The sequence below is a fragment of the Panthera pardus genome, unplaced genomic scaffold (genome assembly GCF_024362965.1).
Source record: "Panthera pardus isolate Hobbes unplaced genomic scaffold, ASM2436296v1 HiC_scaffold_16, whole genome shotgun sequence".
Taxonomy (NCBI): Eukaryota; Metazoa; Chordata; class Mammalia; order Carnivora; family Felidae; genus Panthera; species Panthera pardus.
In genome coordinates, this window is record NW_026526721.1 from 32,808,326 (window position 1) to 32,821,764 (window position 13,439).

General features: G+C 37.0%; 1 long non-coding RNA gene across 1 annotated transcript in view; it reads left to right on the forward strand.

Annotated features, from left to right (window-relative positions):
* The window catches only part of LOC109254317 (uncharacterized), a 30,147-nt gene extending 17,063 nt beyond the window's left edge, over nucleotides 1-13,084 (forward strand). The window contains exon 6 of the long non-coding RNA XR_002074750.2: nucleotides 12,483-13,084. This is a non-coding gene — a long non-coding RNA (uncharacterized LOC109254317). The remainder of the gene's footprint in view (nucleotides 1-12,482) is intronic.
* Nucleotides 13,085-13,439: the final 355 nt, after the last annotated feature.

A 13,439-nucleotide genomic window follows, 5' to 3' on the forward strand; every position in this document is an offset into this window, starting at 1 on the left:
GCACAGGGGAAGTGCACTGCAGGTCCTCACCACGCCAGGGACTCTCCAAAATGACCAAACGGAAGAATTCCCCTCAGAAGAATCTCCAGGAAATAACAACAGCTAATGAACTGATCAAAAAGGATTTAAATAATATAACAGAAAGTGAATTTAGAATAATAGTCATAAAATTAATCGCTGGGCTTGAAAACAGTATACATGACAGCAGAGAATCTCTTGCCACAAAGATCGAGGGACTAAGGAACAGTCACGAGGAGTTGAAAAACGCTTTAAACGAATTGCAAAACAAAATGGAATCCACGATGGCTCGGCTTGAAGAGGCAGAGGAGAGAATAGGTGAACTAGAAGATAAAGTTATGGAGAAAGAGGAAGCTGAAAGAAAGAGAGATAAAAAAATCCAGGAGTATGAGGGGAAAATTAGAGAACTAAGTGATACACTAAAAAAAAATAATATACGCATAATTGGTATCCCAGAGGAGGAAGAGAGAGGGAAGGGTGCTGAAGGGGTACTTGAACAAATTATAGCTGAGAACTTCCCTGAACTGGGGAAGGAAAAAGGCATTGAAATCCAAGAGGCACAGAGAACTCCCTTCAGACGTAACTTGAATCGATCTTCTGCACGACATATCATAGTGAAACTGGCAAAATACAAGGATAAAGAGAAAATTCTGAAAGCAGCAAGGGATAAACGTGCCCTCACATATAAAGGGAGACCTATAAGACTCGTGACTGATCTCTCCTTTGAAACTTGGCAGGCCAGAAAGGCTTGGCACGATATCTACAGTGTGCTAAACAGAAAAAATATGCAGCCGAGAATCCTTTATCCAGCAAGTCTGTCATTTAGAATAGAAGGAGAGATAAAGGTCTTCCCAAACAAACAAAAACTGAAGGAATTTGTCACCACGAAACCAGCCCTACAAGAGATCCTAAGGGGGATCCTGTGAGACAAAGTACCAGAGACATCGCTACAAGCATAAAACATAGAGACATCACAATGACTCTAAACCCATATCTTTCTATAATAACACTGAATGTAAATGGATTAAATGCGCCAACTAAAAGACATAGGGTATCAGAATGGATAAAAAAACAAGACCCATCTATTTGCTGTCTACAAGAGACTCATTTTAGATCTGAGGACACCTTTAGATTGAGAGTGAGGGGATGGAGAACTATTTATCATGCTCCTGGAAGCCAAAAGAAAGCTGGAGTAGCCATACTTCTATCAGACAAACTAGACTTTAAATTAAAGGCTGTAACAAGAGATGAAGAAGGGCATTATATAATAATCACAGGGTCTATCCACCAGGAAGAGCTAACTATTATAAATGTCTATGCGCCAAATACCCGAGCCCCCAGATATATAAAACAATTACTCATAAACATAAGCAACCTTATTGATAAGAATGTGGTCATTGCAGGGGACTTTAACACCCCACTTACAGAAATGGATAGATCATCTAGGCACACGGTCAATAAAGAAACAAGGGCCCTGAATGATACATTGGATCAGATGGACTTGACAGATATATTTAGAACTCTGCATCCCAAAGCAACAGAATATACTTTCTTCTCGAGTGCACATGGAACATTCTCCAAGATAGATCATATACTGGGTCACAAAACAGCCCTTCATAAGTTTACAAGAATTGAAATTATACCATGCATACTTTCAGACCACAATGCTATGAAGCTTGAAATCAACCACAGGAAAAAGTCTGGAAAACCTCCAAAAGCATGGAGGTTAAAGAACACCCTACTCACGAATGAGTGGGTCAACCAGGCAATTAGAGAAGAAATTAAAACATATATGGAAACAAACGAAAATGAAAATACAACAATCCAAACGCTTTGGGATGCAGCGAAGGCAGTCCTGAGAGGAAAATACATTGCAATCCAGGCCTATCTCAAGAAACAAGAAAAATCCCAAATACAAAATCTAACAGCACACCTAAAGGAAATAGAAGCAGAACAGCAAAGGCAGCCTAAACCCAGCAGAAGAAGAGAAATCATAAAGATCAGAGCAGAAATAAACAATATAGAATCTAAAAAAACTGTAGAGCAGATCAACGAAACCAAGAGTTGGTTTTTTGAAAAAATAAACAAAATTGACAAACCTCTAGCCAGGCTTCTCAAAAAGAAAAGGGAGATGACCCAAATAGATAAAATCATGAATGAAAATGGAATGATTACAACCAATCCCTCAGAGATACAAACAATTATCAGGGAATACTATGAAAAATTATATGCCAGCAATTTGGACAACCTGGAAGAAATGGACAAATTTCTAAGCACCCACACTCTTCCAAAACTCAATCAGGAGGAAATAGAAAGCTTGAACAGACCCATAACCAGCGAAGAAATTGAATCGGTTATCAAAAATCTCCCAACAAATAAGAGTCCAGGACCAGATGGCTTCCCAGGGGAGTTCTACCAGACATTTAAAGCAGAGATAATACCTATCCTTCTCAAGCTATTCCAAGAAATAGAAAGGGAAGGAAAACTTCCAGACTCATTCTATGAAGCCAGTATTACTTTGATTCCTAAACCAGACAGAGACCCAGTAAAAAAAGAGAACTACAGGCCAATATCCCTGATGAATATGGATGCAAAAATTCTTAATAAGATACTAGCAAATCGAATTCAACAGCATATAAAAAGAATTATTCACCATGATCAAGTGGGATTCATTCCTGGGATGCAGGGCTGTTTCAACATTCGCAAATCGATCAACGTGATACATCACATTAACAAAAAAAAAGAGAAGAACCATATGATCCTGTCAATCGATGCAGAAAAGGCCTTTGACAAAATCCAGCACCCTTTCTTAATAAAAACCCTTGAGAAAGTCGGGATAGAAGGAACATACTTAAAGATCATAAAGGCCATTTATGAAAAGCCCACAGCTAACATCATCCTCAACGGGGAAAAACTGAGAGCTTTTTCCCTGAGATCAGGAACACGACAGGGATGCCCACTGTCACCGCTGCTTTTTAATATAGTGCTGGAAGTTCTAGCATCAGCAATCAGACAACAAAAGGAAATCAAAGGCATCAAAATTGGCAAAGATGAAGTCAAGCTTTCGCTTTTTGCAGATGACATGATATTATACATGGAAAATCCGATAGACTCCACCAAAAGTCTGCTAGAACTGATACATGAATTCAGCAAAGTTGCAGGATACAAAATCAATGTGCAGAAATCAGTTGCATTCTTATACACTAACAATGAAGCAACAGAAAGACAAATGAAGAAACTGATCCCATTCACAATTGCACCAAGAAGCATAAAATACCTAGGAATAAATCTAACCAAAGATGTAAAAGATCTGTATGCTGAAAACTATAGAAAGCTTATGCAGGTAATTGAAGAAGATATAAAGAAATGGAAAGACATTCCCTGCTCATGGATTGGAAGAATAAATATTGTCAAAATGTCAATACTACCCAAAGCTATCTACACATTCAATGCAATCCCAATCAAAATTGCACCAGCATTCTTCTCGAAACTAGAACAAGCAATCCTAAAATTCATATGGAACCACAAAAGACCCCGAATAGCCAAAGTAATTTTGAAGAAGAAGACCAAAGCAGGAGGCATCACAATCCCAGACTTTAGCCTCTACTACAAAGCTGTCATCATCAAGACAGCATGGTATTGGCATAAAAACAGACACATAGACCAATGGAATAGAATAGAAACCCCAGAACTAGACCCACAAACGTATGGCCAACTCATCTTTGACAAAGCAGGAAAGAACATCCAATGGAAAAAAGACAGTCTCTTTAACAAATGGTGCTGGGAGAACTGGACAGCAACATGCAGAAGGTTGAAACTAGACCACTTTCTCACACCATTCACAAAAATAAACTCAAAATGGATAAAGGACCTGAATGTGAGACAGGAAACCATCAAAACCTTAGAGGAGAAAGCAGGAAAAGACCTCTCTGACCTCAGCCGTAGCAATCTCTTACTCGGCACATCCCCAAAGGCAAGGGAATTAAAAGCAAAAGTGAATTACTGGGACCTTATGAAGATAAAAAGCTTCTGCACAGCAAAGGAAACAACCAACAAAACTAAAAGGCAACCAACGGAATGGGAAAAGATATTTGCAAATGACACATCGGACAAAGGGCTAGTATCCAAAATCTATAAAGAGCTCATCAAACTCCACACCCGAAAAACAAATAACCCAGTGAAGAAATGGGCAGAAAACATGAATAGACACTTCTCTAAAGAAGACATCCGGATGGCCAACAGGCACATGAAAAGATGTTCAACGTCGCTCCTTATCAGGGAAATACAAATCAAAACCACACTCAGATACCACCTCACGCCAGTCAGAGTGGCCAAAATGAAGAAATCAGGAGACTATAGATGCTGGAGAGGATGTGGAGAAACAGGAACCCTCTTGCACTGTTGGTGGGAATGCAAATTGGTGCAGCCGCTCTGGAAAGCAGTGTGGAGGTTCCTCAGAAAATTAAAAATAGACCTACCCTATGACCCAGCAATAGCACTGCTAGGAATTTATCCAAGGGATACAGGAGTACTGATGCATAGGGGCACCTGTACCCCAATGTTTATAGCGGCACTCTCAACAATAGCCAAATTATGGAAAGAGCCTAAATGTCCATCAACTGATGAATGGATAAAGAAATTGTGGTTTATATACACAATGGAATACTACGTGGCAATGAGAAAAAATGAAATATGGCCTTTTGTAGCAACATGGATGGAACTGGAGAGTGTGATGCTAAGTGAAATAAGCCATACAGAGAAAGACAGATACCCTATGGTTTCACTCTTATGTGGATTCTGAGAAACATAACAGAAACCCATGGGGGAGGGGAAGGAAAAAAAAAAAAAAAAAAAAAGAGGTTAGAGTGGGAGAGAGCCAAAGCATTAGAGACTGTTAAAAACTGAGAACAAACTGAGGGTTGATGGGGGGTGGGAGGGAGGGCAGGGTGGGAGGGAGGGCAGGGTGGGTGATGGGTATTGAGGAGGGCACCTTTTGGGATGAGCACTGGGTGTTGTATGGAAACCAATTTGACAGTAAATTTCATATATTAAAAAATAAAAAAAAAATAAAAAAAAAAATAAAAAAAAAAATAAAAAAAAATAAAAAAATAAAAAATAAATAAAAAAAAAATAAAAAGCCATAGATATTGTGTTATGGGTCAATTCACTGCAAAAAAAAAAAAAAAATGAAAAGGCTACATATTGTATGATTTCAACTATCTGACATTCTGGAAGAGACAAAACGGTGGGGACAGTAAACAGACCAATGGTTGTCAGGGGTTGGGGAGGTGGGGGAGAGAGGGGTGAATAGACAGAGCATAGAGAATTTTTAGGACAGTGAAACTGTATGATCTTACAGTGGTGGCTGCATATCGTTAAATATTTATCAAAACCCATAGACTATACAACACCAGTAGTGAACCATAAGGTAAACTACAGACTTGGGGTAATTACAGTGTGTCCGTATAGGCTGCCGACTGTAACAAATGTACTACTCTAGTGGGAGATGTTGAGTATGCAGAAGGTTACACAGCTGTGGGAGCCAGGACTATGTGGGAAATCTCTGTGCCTTCCTCTCGATTTTGCTGTGAACCTAAAACTGCTCTAAAAATGTAAAGTTTAAAAAAATAAATTATCATAATTTACTTAATTAAATCCTCAAATAATAACACTTAAATATGTGAGAGGCTATGACTGGCATAAGTCTCGACCATTCACTCATCCATTCACTCATTCGTTCAACATCTATTGAGCACTTCTTATGTGCCAGGAAATCTTCTAAGCAAAGGGAATAAAATAAGCACAAATGCATTTCTTCATCAAGCTTGTATTCTCGTGGAAGAGACATTCAATAGCAAGATCAATGTTATATAGCTGTGGTAGCCACTTTCATATTTGATTCAGATTAATTTTCTGCCTTTCTCTGCCATGCTCTGCAAATCAGGTAATTACATCCTCAGGGCTTCCTTAATCTCAGAATTCCAGGTAAATTTTTCCAATTGGAAGCATTTATGGAATACTGGAGACTGTGAGGAGAGGAAAAGACAGTATTTCATGCATCTTTCCACTTTTGGGGGATTCTCTCACAGCAGCTGTGTCTTCTACTGCCTCCAAATCTGTAGCTCCTGTTTGACAGCCCCTCAGAGAAATGCAAATTAAATGTAAATTAAAGGAATAATGAGATCCCATTTCACATTCAGATTGACAAAAATTTAATAATCGGACAAAACCAAATGCTATCATGGATGAGAAACCATGAGATGATTTGTACTCTTTTGGTGGGGGTTAAACTTGGTGAAAACATTCTGAAAAACAAATCTGAATTTTATAGACAAGTTGAAGATAAACAGATCTTACTATGCATCAGTTCTAATTACACACTCTAAAGATACATTTGCACATGTGAACCAAGAGAAATATACAGGCATGTCCCTAGCAGTACCGATTTCTTATAATAGAAAAACAATCTTCAATCACCCTAATAAGCATTTTTTAAAAAGAATAAATGCATGAATAAATGAATTTTGTTCATATACATTCATGAAATATTGTATCAAAGTATAAATTAATGAATTAGAGATTTTAACATTAACATGGATAAAATTTTTAAGTGCACTTTGAATGAAGGAAACCAATCATAATATATCACAGAATACATACATGCACACACATACAGTCTAATTCCATCCATATAATGTTTAATAAGTGAACAACTAAATATTTTACAGAATTATATAATTAAACAGCAATGTAAACTACATATTTAAAAAAACACAAGACAATGGTAAAAAGAAAACACATGGTAGAATTTGGTTTGGGAGGGCGAAGACAGAAGAGGAATTTAATGATGGGCTCTCCGGCATTTACAAAGTAGTTGGTGATCTTCTCTCTCTAAGATGATTAATGGGTACCTGAAGGTTTATCTTTGCTATTCTTTCTCTCTTACTTATATCTTATCTAAATATTATTTTATATTTTTGTATTTCTTCGTAATTAACTAAAGTAGAGCTTTATTATTATTAGTGCCATGATATTATAACCAGTATTCATGATAATGGTTATGAATGATACTACATGGTACATGAAACACATTTCAGAAATATAAGAAGAAATATATAGAGTATATAGGCAATGCACAAGTTGGATATACTAGAGGCTGACGAACCATGGAAGCCACCTAGCAGAGGAAATACTAATTATCATGGACATTTCTCTGTTCTGTCATTCTCATGGAAAGCGGTTATTATTGGTTAAAGAATTCCACTTGTCCATTTAATGTTAAGTAGACCCATATATACACAGAAGGACTTTGGATAAGAATGAATATCACAATCACAAGTTATTTTCCTGCAAGGATTCATTTTTTTTTCCCAAACGGAATTACAAATAAACTATTTTTGTAAGGGTTTGAATCCCCAGGGAATAATACATCAATAAGATGAATCCACTTGTTATCACATATGTCTGCTTTTACAATGCAATGTATTCCTGTAAACCGCACCTTCAGCTACATTTTCTTTGGCATAAAATGGACAGTCCACTAATATTAACTTACATGTTTCAAGACATTTTGGCATTACTGACAAAATAGTAATAAAAAAAAACATATGTCAACTTTGACTTACTTGACCTTTGCTAAATATTGGCTTGTTATAAAAGCATGCATTTAGAGAGAATAGCAACTCTTTGAAGGCAAAGCCTTCCCCAACACCAGAGAAGATGAAATTTCTCTATTCTATACCATTTGCCCCAACCAAAGTATTCGTCGTTAGAATCTAGAACTTACCCACATGTGCACGGAGGATGCCAAAACCGTAGCATATCTAAGTGTAAGCAGGGTAAAAGGTCTGACTTGGTAGAACCATTAAAGTTAGCTCTCTGGGAAACTTAATTATGGATGGGGATGTAATGATCTGGTGCAGGCAACGTGTGTCACAGTTAAAGTCAAGAGGACAAGCTTAACACAGGAAAGGAAAGACAGGTGGAGAAAAAGAAAGCTTCACATAAAAAGTGACAAAATGAAATTAGGTGAGTACCTGGGAAGTTTCCCTGAGAATGCTCACCTTTACCTCTGTGGAACTTAAAATAGCGCCAGGTTCTGACTTGTTCCTTTACTGATGTTCATCTTGATTGTTTAATTAAGGTTGTGCCTGCCAGGCTTCTCAACTGTAAAGTTACTCCTTTCTCTTTTGTAAATAATAGGATTTTGTTAGGAGATAGTTTGAAATTATGTAAATAATTACAGGTGTCAACATTAATGTGTACAAGCATGTCTCCATGATTCTTTGAGTATTTCCTTGCTTCTGGGAAATAAGATCTGTTAGTCTGATCTTGCATGTTCCTTGTCCCAGCCATAAAAATCAATCTTTTCTTCAAAGAGGCTCCCATTCTCACGTAATGCATGCATAAAGGTAGATGTTTGTGTGTTCCTCTGTGTGTAAATATATATATAGAGAGAAATGAATCCTCTTGTATGTAACAAATCTCCCTTAATTTCTACTGCCCTACCCCCATCTCTGCAGATGCTGTCCTCACCTTGAGAGTTTTCTGACACCCCACACCAGACCACAGTGCCATACACAAGTCCTGATGGACCCCAACACCCTGTGTCCAAATAATCATATTAATTCCTTCAGAAATCTTCACATTTTATATTAGGTATAAAATATGCTTCTCACCTGAATTGATTGCCTAGGGGGTGGTATAAAACCCAGGAGAGGTATTTTCAGACTGTCATCTAGGTTTCATTATCTTCCTGACTGTTAGGTTTTTCATATTCTTAGAAGGACCAAACTTCCTGTGTAGGATTATGATCTCTGCCAAGCTGAGGGAACATGTGCTTTCTTTTATTGGTTGCAGATGACTGACTTCATAAGGAAGTATTGGGAAAGGGCTTGCAAACTTCCAGTTACCAGATATGAAAATTCTTATGAATGTAAGTTTTCATAGTTTCCTTTAAACTAGGGAGTCTTACTCATTTCCCTCACTGAATGGATTAGTACACGCTGTGGGAATCTTATAGTCAAATCGGCATGAAAGAAAATGGAAGAAGGGAAGCCGAATAGCACCTTCTGTGATTAAGGTATTTAATGCTTAAAGGGTTTTTGTTTTTTTTTTTTCCTTGTATTTGAAGGATGGAGAGGAAATAATGAAGTGGAAGTAAGAAAACTAGCAATTTTAACATTTTAGGCTCAGGGATATTTTAGGGCTTCTAGAAGTCAATATGCTTATTTTGTAAAATTGTATTTTGACTCATTAAATGTTGAAGCTCATCGTGGAAGTTACCAGCCCATGCACAAGTAAATTATGGGAGAAGGGAGTACAAATCATTATCAAGGCCATAAATTAAGAGAGGTTATTCAGGCTGTGTGGGATAGCAGTCCACGGAAATGCAAAATCTCTTTAAGAGACACATCAGAAATCATATTTTATCTTGGCATCGCAAAGACCTCATTTGACTGACACATAATGGGCATAGTGTAATAGTAACTGACTGTAATGGTCATACTATCGCTAATGGGAATCTCTGGCACGTTGTGAAATGGGCAAGATTCATCCATATATGTACCACAGTGAATATATGAGTGGACGTATTTTCAGTCATAGAATTCAGTGACATGGCCCACAATGACCATGGACCTTGCAGCACTGGATAATGTTAGCTAAGTTCTCTACATTGTGATAGGCCCTTAACTTCCTGTGTGTGTGTGTGTGTGTGTGTGTGTGCGCGCGCACGTGTGTGTTTGTGACCCTTAGCTACCTAGCACACATCCTCCTAGAGTCATAGCCACCAATGTCAAGGATATTCCAATGAGCATATCTGGCATGAGCCACAGTGGTTGGAAGGAAATATGTCATAGCATTGCTTCAGAAAAAAAATTCAACTTATACATAGGCGAAGCCACATATCCCTTAGATAAGTGTTATCCTTCCGGTCTGGGTATAGCATTAAACTTTTAGTATAAAAATACTCATAGGTTAAATTACCAGAGTTTAACTAATGTAAAGTTAAAAATCAAATCACTCTTTACCTCCTACTTATTCTTTGCTGCTGCACTATTCCCATATCTTCTAGTCCCACTGTCCAGAGGTAGCAGAAACATGTTTCAACTTGCTTCTATATGGTAGAATAGAATTTATTTCTTTCCTTGTTTTTTTTTTTTTCTTTCATTGTCAAGTTAACCAGCAGATAGTGTAGTCTTGGTTTCAGGGGTAGAAAAGGATTTCTAATGATGAGGATGTATGTCAGTGTCCATTTTCAAGTGACTTTTTGTTTCTAAACAAGCCTGGTTATCAGAAGACACTGAATAAAAAAGAAACACTACAAAACTAAATCCCACTGATAATGAGAATCTTATTTTAGATAACTCCATCCTGATATGGTAGAGTATATTTGCTCAGTGCTAATGACAAAAAGAGAGAGGGACAGAAATCATAAAACCTTGCTTTAGTAGAAAATAAATGTTTTCTCATTTAGTTGATAAGCAGGCAAAATAAAAAGAATACAATTATACTATTTTTAAAATTTTTTATTAAGCTTCTTTCTAATGAGTTATTTAGTATCTTTGAGATATGTTTGATTTTTCACCTGAATTAATTTGAATAATTGCATTAGATGATGATCCTTAGGTAAGCATTCCATTCACTCATCCATTCATCCATTTATTCAACAATTATTCATTAAGCTGTTCTTTGAATTTTTCCTCTTTAGTTTCTTCTCATCCTATATTGTAGACCATTCAGAAAGATTGAAAAAAGTTAGGAAGTTGTATGTCTTGCAGACCATGGGTTTTAGTTCAAACATTTCCTTATTTAAGAATGAATAGTTCCGAAAAAGAAATAGTAGCTTTATTACAATCGATCTCCTGAGCTGTCTTTGGGTCTGGGCCCATTGCTCTCCTGGGAGAGAATTTTGGCCTGTGGCTCTGCTGAGTTACTGGAAACTGTGATTATAGATGTGAGGCTGTCATTCTGTTCTAGGAGCTGACTTTAGAGCCAAGAAGATTAACTGGTGCCAGAATGAGAAATAAAATTCAAGAACCTTAAAGAAACTGTATAGAGTTACCTGGGATAAAAATAAAAGTTATTAAACCTCTTTTTTAGGTTCAAGATACAATCGAACCTGCCTTCTCATGCTAGCATCTCCTCTTTTGTATTTACATTAAATGATTTTTTAAAAAAAATTAATGTTTATTTATTTTTGAGAGAGAGAGAGAGACCAAGCATGAGCAGGGGAGGGACAGAAAGAGAGGGAGACACAGAATCCAAAGCAGGCTCCAGGCTCTGAGCTGTCAGCAGCACAGAGCCTGATGTGGGGCTTGAGCTCATGAACTGTGAGGTAGTGACCTGAGCCGAAGTTGGATGCCCAACCAACTGAGCCCCCCAGGCACCCCCTACATAAGATGAATTTTAAAAAGAAATTAAATAAGGACAAAAAAATTAAAAGAAAGAAGATGAATGGCAAGAATATTTTTACATGCAGAATTACAAATGCAAAAAAGAAACGCTCTAGGGGCGCCTGGGTGGCGCAGTCGGTTAAGCGTCCGACTTCAGCCAGGTCACGATCTCGCGGTCCGTGAGTTCGAGCCCCGCGTCAGGCTCTGGGCTGATGGCTCGGAGCCTGGAGCCTGCTTCCGATTCTGTGTCTCCCTCTCTCTCTGCCCCTCCCCCGTTCATGCTCTGTCTCTCTCTGTCCCAAAAATAAATAAGAAACGTTGAAAAAAATTAAAAAAAAAAAAAAAGAAACGCTCTAAAGATCCAGTTAAACTTTTCACATAAATGAAATCATCGTAACTACATGACTAGCAGAAGCCCTGTGTCTCTGTGTTAAAAAGCCTCAGACCTTCATTCTGGGAGATTACAGGAGACAGGATGAGGGTTTTCTATTCCTATTAGAACTCTGGGAATTTTAAGCCACAGGCAAGAATTTTTAGCCTACCACTAACTCATTTGGTCTGTATGTTCATATGGTAGCTTACCCCTATGGGTGATGAATGTTTGTGCCACAATTTATTCTGTGGGTGACTTTAGAATCAATAGTTAAATAAAATGAAATGGAATTATAGTAGTCCCACCTAATCCATGAAGGATATGTCCCAAGACTCTGGGTGGATGCCCAAAACCACGGGTATTACCAAACCCTATGTGTACTGCATTTTTTCCTACACATATCTACTTATGATAAAGTTTAATTTACAAATTAGGCACAGAAAGATATTAACAACAATAATTAATTATAAGATAGAATATTTAAAATAATATACTGTAATGAAAATTATATTAATGTGATCTCTCTCTCAAAATATCAAATTTTACTGTATTCACACTTCTTCTTATGATGTTGTGAGATGATAAAATGCCCAGTGATGAGACGAAGTGAGATGAATGACATAGGCTTTGTGACCTAGCATTAGGCTACAATTGACATCTGATGATAAGTCAAAAGAAAAATCATCTGCTTCCAGATCACGATTGACCATGAATGACTGAAACTGTGGAAAGAAAAACCTTGCATAAGGAGGGAACCATTGGAACTGTCTACAGACTTTCAAAGAGCAGATTCATGAAAATGGCACACCGTTTATTAGCTCTTGGAAGATGATGTTTGTTTTAATAATTTTGGAATGGGAACGTATCGGAGATGTTGATAAATGCATAGCAGGGTTCAGATGAAAAAAATGAGTCATGGTGTTTGAGAGAAGCTCTCTTTTAGTTGTAAAGTCCTCTAGTCTCAGAATCCTGGTTTTCTTTCTACACAACTCATAATTTTCTATCTGCATGTATATACTTCTATATCATCCAAAGTTTCATTATAGCTGTCCACTTTCAACTTTGTCCCAACTCTCAATTCTTTTATTCTCTTTGGCTATCTTGTTTGAGCTGACATTCTTCTATTCATTGCCTTCTCACCATCCAGCTTCCTTCATCCTGGTTTGGAGGGCTCTCTCCATAATCTACATATTACTGTAATAGATTAATGCTTTACCCATGAAGGATATGGGCATATTTACCTTGAAGATTAATAATAAAAATGTAAGAATTGAAACCTACATAGCTTATACTCAGAAATGACGATCCAGGCTACTTATAATTAAAGAGATGTACTATTTGCATACTAGCTATGTGGACTATTTAAACTAATCTCAGTATTCTTTATAATTATGGTTAAAATTGAGAAATCAGGTATAAAAAATAATAGTTCTGAACTAATACATTTTTCAGGGAATTTCAAAATTGATGTCAAGAACAATGAATGGCATTAAATGTTGATGCATTTTCATAATAGACTTACATTTATTGAGTATCCCAAATAATTCATAATTAGATGAAGCATAGCTTATTTTTAAAAATGATCACTCTTACAAATAATAAAACTATTAATTTATCTCTGATGTTAAAAATTTATTTCTGAAAATGTCTTA